Genomic DNA, 14,768 nt, shown 5'->3' with positions numbered 1-14,768 from the left:
TAATTAAGCATGTACCGCCCCTAGATTTAGGAGTAGTTTGTTATTATATAAAGTTTGATTTTACTGCATATGTGTATGCTATGAGGAAGGCGTAACAGTTGAAACGTGTCAGCATCTGTCATGTTGCCACTGCTGGCAATGCTGGAATACATTTTTGCAAAGAAGAAGCTTTCGTGTGCCGGCTTTTTTTTTTCATAACACGTGGTTTTGGACGTGCAGCCTGAGCACCGACACTCAGCTCTCTATTTCTTGACGGTGGAGCTAGGGTGAGTTGTTGTGCATGTCAAAAGTGGAGTTATGCTTTAAAGATGAACTCCAGGTGTGATCTTTATTGTTCCTTGGACCAAAGTAAGTGCACTATGTGTATCTCATATCTGAGGGGCTGTTGAGGAAGCTGACAACCACTGTAATTGTTTGACCTGCTACAGTGATAGTAACATTCTACTGGGTCCTGTGCCAAGTGGCTTGGCCTGTGCATATTGACTCCCAGTTATTACTCGATCCACACTGCAGCTATTTCCCGGAAGCTCTGTATTTTTACAATGAAAACAAGGCTTTCTTTGAATGGACAAGGTGGAGATTGTCATTTCACCACCCCTTCTTTCTACCTCAATGATCATACCTAGAGTTCAGTTGTAACCACTTCTGGTGCAATGTACAGTACAAGAAAATATTCCACCAAAGTATACCCTGATGCTGCACTTTCTTGTCCTATTTGGGTCAGTCAGCTAATCTCTTTACTTCTTATTCCAGTGTACACCCCCGTTAGGCAGAGAAAATATAAAAAAAGAGAATATATGATAATTAAAACCTGGCCACAATTGTTACGGTTTGCAGGACTGTCTTAAAAGAACAGACTGGGATTTGTTTGGGCAACAAATTTTAAATTTGTATAAAGACCAGTGTTGGGGTAGTTACTCAAAAAATGTAACTAGTTACTAGTTACTTCTGTAAATTGTAACGAGATTACTTTACTAGTTACTGCATTTGAAAAGTAACTTCACTACTTATCACTTTACTTTCCTCTTTCTTAATTGACCGTGTAGAAGAAGATACATGACACTCTTTCTGCATAGAGTTTATTGTATGAACACAGGCTTTGGAAAACATGAGAACAAAACCTGAAAAAACAGAATAAAACATAAAGTGCAACAAAAAGTCATAAACTTCATCCCTCTCTATTCTTCGAAATAACGATTGTATCGTACGGCTTGGGTAACGCAGGAAAGCGCGTTCCTATAGCCTAGTAAAATAGTGTAGTTACCTCCTATAGCCTAGTAAAATAGTGTAGTTACCTCCTATAGCCTAGTAAAATAGTGTAGTTACCTCCTATAGCCTAGTAAAGTAGAGTAGTTACCTCCTATAGCCTAGTAAAGTAGTGTAGTTACCAATATTAGTATTGTAACTAGTTACGTTACTTCGTTACCAAAAAAAGTAATGTAGTTACTGTAATCCGTTACTTTGTAACTAGTTACCCCCAACACTGATAAAGAAATAGTGCTGAGCTATAAAAAGATCTGTGTGGACAATGTCACAGAAGACCAGGGTTTTTTCAGAAACCCTGGGTGACTAAGGAAGTATGGTATCTCTTTAGGGAGCAAAATAGTGCTTTTATGAATGGGTACAAGGATGTGTATAATGCTGCAAGGGATAATTTAAAGAGAGATGTAAGGGAAGCAAAATTAGCAGCAAAGATGAAAATTTAAGAATATTTCAATAAAAACAATGCGAGGGAAGGATGGAGGGGTGTACAGAATATTACGAACTATAGAGAGGAAAAAAAACAGAAGTAAACTCCAGCATTGTACTAGTTGAGGAACTGAACAAGTACTTTACATGCCTTGAGATTAAACTACTGCAGTGTGACACAGGGCTTTCTTTAGACCCTTGCAACTTTAAATTCACTGTGCAGGAACACGAGGTGAGACAGATACTCAAAACTGTTAATACAGGGAAATCAGAGGGTCCAAACGATGTCCCAGGAAGGGTTGTTAAGGCATGTGCAGAACAATTGTCAGGGTTTTGCACTAAGATCTTTAAACTTTCATTATTGCTGGCTTTTGATCTTTCCTGTCTAAAACGATCCTGATCCCCAAAAAGCCAGTTTTTGCCTCTGGATAAAGGATTTTCTGGTAAATAAATCACAGGTGGTTAAAATTAGCCAATATTATTTCTCCAGTGACAGTTAAACACATAATTTTAAATAATAAACTTGTGGGCAGCTGCATACTGTTTTATCCACTGCAGGTGGTGCTCAAACACAGCGGCAGTGCAGGAAGAAGAACTCAGAAGGAACAAGGTTCCTCTATGGTTTTCTAGGTCACTGGGGTAGCGATGTGGTTTGATTCTGGCCATCCATGTGACCCTGGAAGACCAACTTAGGTGTGGCAGAGTCTATTTAAGACCCAGGCTCCTGGGTTTGGTGAGCATTTAGCGTTTGGGTAGTGTAGGGACAGATCACCCATCTGTCAGGGACAGTATTAGCGGGAGAAAAAGGTTCCAGACAAGCAGGGGAAACGTAGGTATCTGCACTCTCCATGGACAACTTCTCAATTGTGCTCAGACCGGCTAGGCCACATTCCGCCCCCTCCAGACAGACGCTGTCAGTTCAGCTGAAACCAGCTCCGCTACCTGCTGCTGTCATCTGGGAGTGTTCTTGTTTGGGCCTCCTTCCACCGGGTTTGTTGTGAACATTTTTTTTCTTTTACTTTAATACAAGTTCCATTATTTGCATCTGGACTGAGTGTGTGTTATTGCTGCCATGCTACACTGCACCCACCCACACTTGGCGGCAGTTGGCAGAATATGTCACTTCTTGCAGCGGGTGCGGAGATCAGAGCAGGCTCCATTATGGCACCGTTTGGATCACACTGGAGCAAACAGTGACACACCTGGAGGTCCTGTTCAGAGAAAATGTAATGGTCCCAGAGCCGAAATGCATATTCTTTGTCTGGAGCAGTGTTAATTTTGGCAGCAAATTTCAATTTAGTTTTAGTCTTAGTCTTAGGACTAAAATGGCATTTTAGTTTTAGTCCTATTTTAGTCTTCTGCAAGTGTTTTAGTTTTAGTCGTATTTAGTCGACTAAAACTCCAGTATATTTTAGTCGACTAAAACGCCCTACATTTTAGTCGACTAAAACTCATTTTAGTCATCTATAATCAAATGGGTGTAGTTCAATTGTAATTTGTAATGCATTATTTAAGCATTTCTCTACAATTTCCAAACTCATTATATACTACTGCTGGTCCTGGAGTGAAAAATCTAATATGTTATTATTTATGCTTTGAACATGCACCAGTGTTAATTTTTGGCAGCAAATTTCGATTTAGTTTTAGTTATAGTCTTTTGACTAAAATGCCATTTTAGTTTTAGTCGTATTTTAGTCTTAAGACTAAAATGCCATTTTAGTTTTAGTCGTATTTTAGACATCTGAATTGTGTTAGTCGACGAAAACGTTTTAGTCGGTTTTAGTCGACGAAATTAACACTGGTCTGGAGACAGCAGGAGTAGGCCAGTTTTATGCTTTTTCGGGTGGTGCTCAAGCACATCTGAAAATGACTAGAAAAGAAGGATGCAAATGGCTGCGCAGAAATCGCAGATTCAGGCCACATTCTGAGGAGTCAATTCATGGCAGGACTGAAAGCAGGGCCAGTCAGAAGAGCTCTGCAGGAGTGAATTAGTGTACAACCCACCATCTCTTTTCATGACATTGTGGTGGATGCGGTTGCTTGACAACAGGAAGACTCGGAAGCAACAGTAGCCATGACCTAAAAGTATGATTCATTACATATGCCGGTAGAAGCCCTGGCCCCTTTACCGCGGTCTGCCATACAGTTAGCGCTAAAGGAACTCACCTTAGACGTGAACTCCCTGAAGCCACCATTAAACTAGGGAATCCCCGAGCAGAGGGACGACCCCCGGGACCAGCAACACAAGGTCCCAGCCAACCACAGTCCATGGTTGCCCCAAGTCCAGTGGTGTCCACCATTGTCAATGGATTGGCTAATCCACACTGGATAAGAAGTCACAGTCATGGAGTACTGAACCCCTCCTGGCTGTCCCTTAAGGCAGCCAATAACTGGCCCTTCCTGGTGGAAGGCATCACCTGGGTGAAAATCCAGATTGACGACCAAGTGGTTGATAAGGTAGGAGTGGTAGTGACTCATAGCCCAGTCAGCTCTTCAGTGCACATTTCTCCAAAACAATATGTTGATGCCACCTTTCTCCTGCGCTTAGAATCCAAGATCCCCGACCACACTTCTCACGGGACTCACATATGGCATCTTGGATGGCTAGAGTCTTGCTGCCCAAAAGGACTGGGGTAGTCCAACAGTACTACAAACACAAGTAAACAAAGAAGGGCGCATTCAGTGCACATTGTCATGGACATGAATGTGTTAAAGGACTTGCCAAGCCTGAACTCTTGGGCCAGGAGTCAATCTTGGGCCAGAACAAATGGGGGATGTGGATAGCCCTCAGTCTCCTGGGGCCCTGGAACCGCAACCAGAAAATGATTACTTGTAATCTGACTCCCTAGAGGACACTGTTGCTCATTGCCCTTTATGGTCTAACCGTGGGCAGCTTCCTGTAAGATACTCTGATTATAATGTTTGAACTTTTCCCTGTTGTATCTTATCCATGTTCATTGTTTTGCTCATATTGTTCTTTACTGTGTTCCAATGCGAAGGACAGCATCTGTCAAAGGGGAGGGGAGGGGAGGGGGGGGTAGTGTAGGCAGGTGCAGTATGTTTTCTCCACTGCAAGTGGTGCTCAACTGCAGCAGCAGTGCAGAGAGAGAGAAAGCCAGGAGGAATATGGTTCCTCTATGGCTTCCTGGGTCACTGGGGCAGCAATTGGATGCTGGCCACCCATGTGACCCTGGCAGCCATCATAGGTGTGGCAGAGTCTATTGGGCCTCTTTCAACCAAGCGTGTTGTGAACTGTTTTTCCTTTACTTCAATACAAGTTCCATTATTTGCTTTTGGATTGAAAGTGTTTTTTTGTTGCATTACCACGCTGCACCTACCCACAAACATGTTATACTTACCTGATCTGTGCAATGGTTTTGCACAAAGTGGCCCCAAACAATCTCTTCTAGCTTCCCCCATCAGTGCTTCTGGCTCCTCCTCTTCTTCAAGTGCCCCATAGGAAGCTGCTTACCATGGGGGTACTCGTGTAACCTTGATCCTCAGCCAGGTTGCTTGCATCTACTGACACACATGGCACAGCTCGACCTGTCCCCACTCCCTACTCACTGGATTTGATTGACAGCAGAAATGGTTCCCGCTGCTGGCTCCATGTCCAGTGAGGAGAGAGAGACAGCAACGCTGTGGCTCTGGGGCACAACACTGGATCTAAATTGAATTCAGGTAAGTATCTGAAAGGGTACTGGGGGAAGTTGATCATGGACAGTTTTTCACCTTAATGGACAGAATGCAAAAAAACCTTAAGGCTTTACAAAATTTGCTGATGAAACTACAGTAGCTGATTGCATTAAAGGGGTTACAGAGCCTAAGAGGTTGTCAAGAAAGGAGATTAAAAAGACAGTGGAGTAGTGTGCAGCAAATAATTTGACCTTGAAGACTGGGAAAAGGAAAGAGCTTATTGCAGATTTTAGGAAAGATAAGACTGCCATAGATTCAGTTTTCATCAAAGGTGAATGTGTGGAGATTGTCTCTGCTTTCAATTTTCTTAGTGTATACAGTATATCTCGGAAACTTTATCATGGTCAGTAGATGTACATGCTGTTATTAAAAAATTTCAGCAACGTTTATACTTTCTGAGATTACTTAGAAAAAATGGTCTAGGTGAGAAAGTATTGGAGACCTTCATTGTTCATCTATTGAGAGAGAGCATATTGGTGTACTGCATATCAGTTTGGTAATCATTTACTAATAGGATTGCTCCTTTAGAAAATAATCTATACCAGTGCCAATAGTGATGATGGGGGATCTATATCGCTGAATGACATGACTCACATAGGATTTTCATTTCAGGGCATTCCTTTCATTTTATTTTTTTCAACACTGTGTGTGTGTGTTTTACTTGTGGAAAAGTGGATGTAAACCCCATTCATGAACTTTTACCTGGGCACATATATCTGTAGTGTTTACTTATCTATTTCCAAAGCCCTAATTCCCACGTTTTTCTGCTGCTCTGTTCCTCTGTTATCAGCATGATAACTTCTGACAAGTTCTCCGAAACAGGAGATAAAAGCAGCTGGAAATTTGTGTAAGGGTGGTTGCATAGAGATAGATTAGCAGAGAGCAGGTCTATTTACAGCACAGCTCTGCATGTTTCTTCCTTCCTCTGCCTATGTGGAGGGTGGGGGGGGGGGGGGCGGTGTGCCTATCCCCCAATCAGCTGTCACACTGTGTATGCCAAAACTCCACACCAAGTCTGGAACAGGAAGAAAAACGTCTAACATGATGTTCACCTTCTAAACAGTGTAGAAAGCTGAAGACAGCAGATATACAAAAAAAAAAAAAACGCATGTATGGAGATTTGTTTCATCTCTGTGTATCATATGAGGCTGTTCACTTTACTGGGTATATGTGAGGGTTTACATCCACTTTAATATTCATGTAGGGAACTTTTTTCAAAGTTGGTCAATCTCCATTATGCAACTGTAAAACTGCTGTCAGAATGTGATCCTTGCATGTGCTCTCCAAACGCAAAAAGATTATTTCTTGTTAGATCCTTAAAAATATTGAATAGCCTTTTACAAGAGCCAATTCTGTCTGACTCCGTGGATAGCTTAAAAAAAGAGGTGGGTGTGTTTCCAAACACACAAACTATGAAATAATACTACTTTTTTAGGAAAAGAGTTATAGAATCTTGATCCAGGTATCAAAAGGCCCCTCTTTTTTTTTTTTTTTTTGAGGCGGGGGTGTTTTTCAAGTAGTTGTACATTCAGCATCAATTGAACACTTTCATCAATTACATATTCAGTTATCAACTACAACATTTTAGGAGGCACAATAGCCACATACACTAAAGATAGAGTATTTCCCAAGCTGTTAATACTGTTTAAGAGGTTTTGTCTAAAAATATCCTTAAGGCTTCTTCAGTTCCCTCAAACTGACAGGTTAGATTGAAGATAGGAAGTTTGAAGATATGCAGAAGTAAAGATGGAAAAGAGATACAGAATAGGGAAGTTTATGGCTGCTGTATTTGGATTCCTGCATTAGTTTTGCTTATCTGATAAATGTAAGTAGTTATGATAATGAAGTTCAACAGAATTGACTATGTGACTTATTCTCTATTAAAACACAGTATCTCACAAAAGTGAGTACACCCCTCACATTTTTGTAAATATTTTATTATATCTTTTCATGTGACAACACTGAAGAAATTACACTTTGCTACAATGTAAAGTAGTGAGTGTACAGCTTGTATAACAGTGTAAATTTGCTGTCCCCTCAAAATAACTCAACACACTGCCATTGATGTCGAAACTACTGGCAACAAAAGTGAGTGCACCCCCAAGTGACAATGGGGACAAGAAGCTTCAGAGTAGGGGGGCAGAGGACATGTGGCCTGGTATGGTTTAGGAGGGAGAGGGGGGGCACTCACTTTTTCCAACTTTCTTTTTTTTCTTTCAGGTCTGGCATTGTTTTTTTGTTTTGTTTTGTTTTGTTTTTTTTTTAATAAGGAAATTGTCAAAAACCTGTCTACTGTTTTATTTATTTTTGAAACTTTTTTGGTGAATGAATAGGGGTACAATGTACCCCATACTCATTCACATAAGCGGGTTTGGATCTGGGAGGCCCCTTGACCCCCCTGCCCCCAGGCCCCCACAACCACCAGCCAGGGTTGTGGGAAAGAGGCCCTTGTCCCCATCAACATGTGGACAAGGTGCTTTAAGGTGGAGGGGCAGATCCCCCCCACCCCAAAGCAACCCCCCACCCGATGTTGAAGGCATGTGGCCTGGTATGGTTCAGGATGGGGAAGCCCGCTGACAGCTGATGACTCATTTACTGTTAGGGTTGCGGCAGCCGGCCTTCCGGCCACGCTCCCTAACAACATATTGACTGTGCGCTCGTCAGGCAAACATCCCGCCGAATGCACAGAAAATTTGGGTGTTCGAACACCCGAATGGGCGATGTTCGGGCCAAACTTTTGCACCGCACCCTATACTACTCCTCAAGAAAGCCCATGCAGTCAACACTGAGCTTTGACAAAACGCACCTTGAAGATTCTGAGGCCACGTGGAAAAAGGTGTTATGGTCAGAAGAGACTGAAATTAAATTATTTGGCCTTAACACCAAGCAATATGTCTGGTGGAAATCCAATACAGCTCACTAACCAAATAAAACCATTCCTACAGTAAAGCATATAGGTGGTAATATCCTGTTATGTTGGTGTTTCTCTGCAGCAGGGACTGGAGCACTTGTCAGGATAGAAAAAAAAATGAATGGGACAAAATACCGTCAAATTGGATGAAGGAGAAAAAGGTGAATGACCTTGCATTGCCTAGTCAGGGCCCGGACCTAAACCCCATTGAAAATCTGCGGAATGACGTAAAGACTGCAGTCAACAAACGATCACCATTAAATTTAGTTAAACTCGAGCAGTTCTGCAAAGAAGAGTGGGCAAATATTGTAAAGTCTAAATGTGCAAAGTTAGTAGAGATGTATCCCAACAGACTAAAGGCTGTAATTAAAGCAAAAAGTGGTTTAACAAAATACTGACATAAGGGATTATCCCTTTTTTCTACTTCCTACAGTGATTCTGTTTTTTAATGATTATTTTTTTCCGACATGTTGTTCTTATATCTTTTACTTGTTTGGTATAATTTGAGTAAATACAGCTGTCCTAATTTCAGGCTGCAAAGAAATAAAATGTGATTAGTTTAAAGGGGGGTAATTGTTTTCTATACCGAGTGTGTGTGTGTATTACAAAATGGACCATACTCAATGGACCACTTGGTTTGCTACCACTCTTCTGTGTTTCTATCCAATATTCTCTGAAGCACCCTCAAAGTTCAGCAGACTGAAAATGAACAGGTTGGGTGGTCTCCTCAAATGGGTTTCCTGGCATTGTATTTAAACACTAAATGATGGTGCCTCTCTAAAACCTCCGCCACTTGTTTCATAATTTTAGTAAAAACGAATGCTAGATTATGTTACTACAGACAGAATAGGGTCTACCTTATATGCAGATCACAGATCACCACAGCAGAAAAAGCATTGATAAAGATTCTTCCGACTACTCTCCCCATCTCCTGCATCCATGCTATCCCCGCAGTACTTTTGTTCAATTTAGCCACATGCATCTGGGTGTGATGAAAGAAGGAAACAAAAAAGGACAACATTAAAACAGTTTGTACATTTTGTTTGTACAGTATGCACAGCTCTCACTAACCCTTGATGTGGACTTTATGATTTCATGTAGTAAGAAATCATAATTATAATGTAGAATGCAAGGCTTTTGAGCTCATTTTTGAAGACATTTTGTGAGAAGCATCTATTTGCCTAATATCTTTGGACACATACATGCTTCTATGCTAACATTAAAGTGTTTCAAAACCCCCCCAAAAAAAAAAAAAAAATCCTGTATATTACAGCTTACCGACCCTTAAAGCTGAACTCCAGCTTTTGATATACTTTACATAGTTGGTTTGGGCCAGCTTGGCCCAAAAGAACTTTGCTCCTCACTAACATGTGAGGCTGCTGGATGTGACTCTATCATTTTCCATCCTAGGGGGAAAGCGCTCACTCACTGCACTGGAATTATAGAGGTATGTCTTTACCCCAGGATGCTCTCCTGATTTAGACTACAAACCTTTCTCGTCTTCTCTTTAACATGGTGGGGCGTGTTCTGTAGTCCACAGAAGAGAACTTAGAAGGCTGATATCATTGGTGAAGATCTTAGTTTAGTGCACAGGAAGTTACAAGTACCCTGGAATTCTAGTAAGATCGCCAAGTATTTTTCCATATGTGCAGAAAATGTACTCAAAGTACAAACTGAGATGCACACACCGCTCAGGCCGATAAAAGACTCAGCACATTACTGTGGGTGCATGCCCCGGCTTACCACCATTGGTAACAGGTATAACAAGAAAGAACATAGCCACTCACCACAGTTAGATGAATGCTTGTCAGGGTTCTTTATTGATCGCCATGTCAGACTGATGTATCAGGACAAAGTTGATGCGTTTCACATGAACATATCGTGCTTGTTCACAACCAGTCTGTGAACAAGTATGCTATGTTCCTGTGAAACTCGTCAACCTTGTCCTGATACATGTGTCCGATATGGCGACCAATAAAGAACCCTGACAAGCATTCGTCTAACTATGGGGTGCACCTATCTTCTTTCTTATTATACCAGAAAATGTACCCAGCCTGAAAAAAAGAAAATACATGCAGACACTGCATGTAAGGACCTAGAAAGCTGCAGTATATTACATTTTGTTCTTGGGTTTAGTTTTACCTAATAGGCCAATTGTTGCGTGCCATGCTTTCACAAATCAAAATGATAAAGGTGATATTGCTACAACAATGTAGAAATATGTACTACCTTTATTTGTATAAACAAGTTATGAATTGTAGCCCTGGTTAGCTATCAAACAAAAAAAACAAACATTTTTTTAATTAACATAAGGCCCCGTTCACACTGGGGCGATGCGACTTCCCAGGGCGACCTCCGAGGTTACGGGGCGAGCAGCGCGCCGCGACCTCGGAGCGGCCGGCACGGACTTCATAACATTGAAGTCTATGACGGTCGCCCCGGGTCGCCCCAAAGAAGCTCCGGACCCTTTTTCTAAGTCGGAGCGACTTGTGTCGCTCCTATTAGAATGGGTCCGCAGCTTCCCTATGGAAGGCGACCTACGGCGACCTGTGAGGCGACCAGGTCGCCTCACAGGTCGCCCCAGTGTGAACAGGGACTAAAGGTAACCACATACACCAACTCTCTAGATTTTGCTCAACTAAACAGTATATCAATTTCAGTTGGAAGCACCTCCACAAGTAATGAGACTGATTTCAAAAACATAACTAGGAGATGTAGAATATGAGCAAATCTTGTAAGTTTATTACCATACCTATGAATATTTATGGGTATATCTATTTATATGTTGGCATTTCTAGATAAGGTAAATAGAGCATAATGTAACTAAGTTCTGGTGTGTATATTATGAACTTGTCTTGACAGACAGAAGTGTACTGCAGACAATCACAAGGACATCAAAGTCTAGGTTTTGGAAAACTGGGTAAACAGTACCAAGATATATTACAGCAGAATCCCAGAACATATCTGTCCCAACGGCACCAACAGTTGAAAATTCCAATGATAGAATGGAATTTTGCAGTCTGTATATAATACTAGGCATAAGCCCAATGCAAGCGTTAGCCTGATCTAGGTATGTACTACAGCATTTCTAGTGGGAACTGTAATCATATATGTAAAATGATAGACTTGAAAGATCCACCATCATGGTAGGACAGGCATGCCTAAAGGCTTTTTCAATATGCAGTGCAGTAATAATTCATACATTAGGCTTGAGCATGAATACATAGAAATATCTGCTGGAATTTGCTAATGTAAAGGTAAACGTAAACATGAAAAACAAAAACGAATGAACCACATAAAAATGGTCATACAAAATGATACGTAAACATGAAAAACCAAAACTAATGAACCATTGAAAAATGGTCATACAAGATGATACAGTAGGTAAACATGAGAAGCAAAAACCAATGAACCATAAGAAAGTAAAATGGTCATTTAAGTTCTAGTCCCAGAAAGAGGATGTTAATGCCTCCCGATTAAAAAAAATATATTTTTTATGTATTATAAAGAACAAAAAGATACAAAATTAACTGAGTAGTTTAGACCTACTGGAACAAGGGATTTTAACCTTCAGTATATATTTGCTTTTTAGCCTCAAATTAATTATCAGCCAACATTGCCACTGGCGTATGGAAGAGAATTCTATCCTATAATTTCTAGATTTTTTTCGCCCCTAGCTTCTATTACCTACAAAAGATCTAAATATGTTTGTCACTTTTAGTACACAGTCATTTCCAAAATTTAGATGACGTTGTTGCCATTTCAAAGGAGAGATAAAGTATTGTTCATGTACTGTATGCAAGTACATCAAAACTTGCTACTCTCTAATGGTACGGTACTCTTTTCAAAATGCTTTCCAAACTGTAATATGGAAGTCGTGTATGTTTTTTTTTTTTTTTTTGTTAAAGTTTTTTACTTATAACCAAATAAATATCCAAAGCATTAATCCAGATAGAAAATGTGAAATCTTTATTACAACAGAGTAAAAGGAAATTGTTTATATACATAATAAAAAACATATAGGCCTAGTTACTGCAACATATACACAAAAATGAATACCACTTTTACCCTAAGAGCCCATTCAGACTAGCGCGACTTGTCAGGCGACTTGTCAGCCTGACAAGTCGCGGTCGGTCGCGGTCCATTGAGTAGTACATGACCCGTTCTAATAGGAGAGACACAAGTCGCTCCGACTTAGAAAAAGGGTCCTGTACTACTTTGGGGTGACCTGGGAGCGACTTGCATAGACTTCCATTATGTGAAGTCCCTGCAAGTTGCGCCGAAGTCGCGGTGCACAGCGGTGCACGCGACTTCACAGGTCGCCCCCCGAAGTCGGATCGCCTCAGTGTGAACCGGCTATAAGTCCCTCTAGATATTGTATTTAACCATATAGGTTTAATACAGTAGATATAAAAGTGGGACTGTATTTTCTCTATGCGCTTCTTTAAATTAATTCACTTCTTCAGGAGAATATGGATGAAAGTAATCTATAATGTATAATGAAATATTAGTATCCTACATAAGTATATTTTTTTAAATATTTTTTATTCAAACCATAAACAACAAGCACCAATATTTATTTAGGGCTCTTTCACACGGGCGTTCCATATGTCCGTATATCACTCCATCCGTTTGCGGGTGATATACGGACATAATGCATGTCAATGGGATTGCGGATGTCAGCGGATGACCATCCGCTGACATCCGATTTGCGTCCTTTCAGTTCTGTTCCGCTTTTTGGAACGGAACAGAACTCTATTTTTCTTCCGTTTAACAAACGGAAACGACGCAAAATCGGATGTCAGCGGTGTCATCCGCTGAAATCTGCAATCCCATAGACATACATTATGTCCGTATATCATCCGCAAACGGATGGGATGATATACGGACCGGATGACACAAGTGTCATCTGTGTCCGTAAAAAAAAAAAAGTGCTCGCAATACGGTCCGCTCCGTGTAAAAGAGGCCTTACATTAATGTTGCATAGAAGAAAGGCCAATCATAAAAGGAGCCCCCTACAATGCCGCAAAGTGACACAATATTTAAGACGGAGCCAAAGAAAAATGATATAGGATGGTAAGACTGCCAAGAATATCAACTAGGATGAACTATCTGTAAAAGTGCAACAACATAATTTTATTCAACCCCCCAGAGGATCCCAAATACTTAAACATAATGGAAGAGTACTCAGCCCATACCTGTGATCCTAGGGTACTAAAGATGATATCACAATCCTATATATGTAATTATACATTGAACAGCATTCTATATAGCGGTAACTGACATACAGAGAAAATTTACAACTCTAGTAATAAGATTTTCCTGTCCAGCCATACCATTATCATATCAAGCTAAAGATACATACTGTATTTATAATTATGACTCATCAACGATTCCATAGGGGAATAGAGTATAAATTCCCAGTCAGACTCTTCTAATATTATTTTGAAACTCTCACGTCTTGGGCTGTAAATAGTATTGTATAAAAAAAAAATGTATATATATGCAGTAGCTCACAAATGTGAGTGCACCCCTCACATTTTTGTAAATATTTTATTATTTCTTTTCATATGACAACAATGAAGAAATTACACTTTGCTACAATGTAAAGTAGTGAGTGTACAGCTTGTATAACAGTGTAAATTTGCTGTCGCAATAAAATAGTCCAAATTGGGCCCAAAGTGTCAATATTTTGTGTGGCCACCATTATTTTCCAGCATTAATTTAACCCTCTTGGGCATGGAGTTCACCAGAGCTTCACAGGTTGCCACTGGAGTCCTCTTCTACTCCTCCATGATGACATCACAGAGTTGGTGGATGTTAGAGACCTTGCGCTCCTCCCCCTTCTGTTTGAGGATGCCCCACAGATGCTCAATGGGGTTTAGGTCTGGCAACATGCTTGGCCAGTCCATCACCTTTACCTTCAGCTTCTTTAGCAAGGCAGTGGTCATCTTGGAGGTGTGTTTGGGGTTGTGATCATGTTGGAATACTGCCCTGCGGCCCAATCTCCGAAGGGAGAGGTTAATGCTCTGCTTCATTTTGTCACAGTACATGCTGGCATTCATGTATCCCTCAATGAACTGTAGCTCCCCAGTGCCAGCAGCACTCGTGCAGCCCTAGACCATGACACTCCCACCACCATGCTTAATTGTAGCCAAGACACACTTGTCTTTTTACTCCTCACCTGCTTGCCACCACACATGCTTGGCACCATCTGAACCAAATAAGTTTATCTTGTTCTCATCAGACCACAGGACATGGTGCAGTAATCCATGTCCTTAGTCTGCTTGTCTTCAGCAAACTGTTTGCAGGCTTTCTTGTGCATCATCTTTAGAAGAGGCTTCCTTCTGGGACAACAGCCATGCAGACCAATTTGATGCAGTGTGCGGTGTATGGTCTGAGCACTGACAGGCTGACCCTCAACCCCTTCAACCTCTGTAGCAATGCTGGAAGCACTCATACTTCTATTTCC

This window comes from Pelophylax lessonae, assembly GCF_965119305.1.
Source record: "Pelophylax lessonae genome assembly, chromosome: 5".
Classification (NCBI taxonomy): domain Eukaryota; kingdom Metazoa; phylum Chordata; class Amphibia; order Anura; family Ranidae; genus Pelophylax; species Pelophylax lessonae.
The sequence above is the reverse complement of the archived record's forward strand: the minus strand, read 5'-3'. Positions refer to the sequence as shown.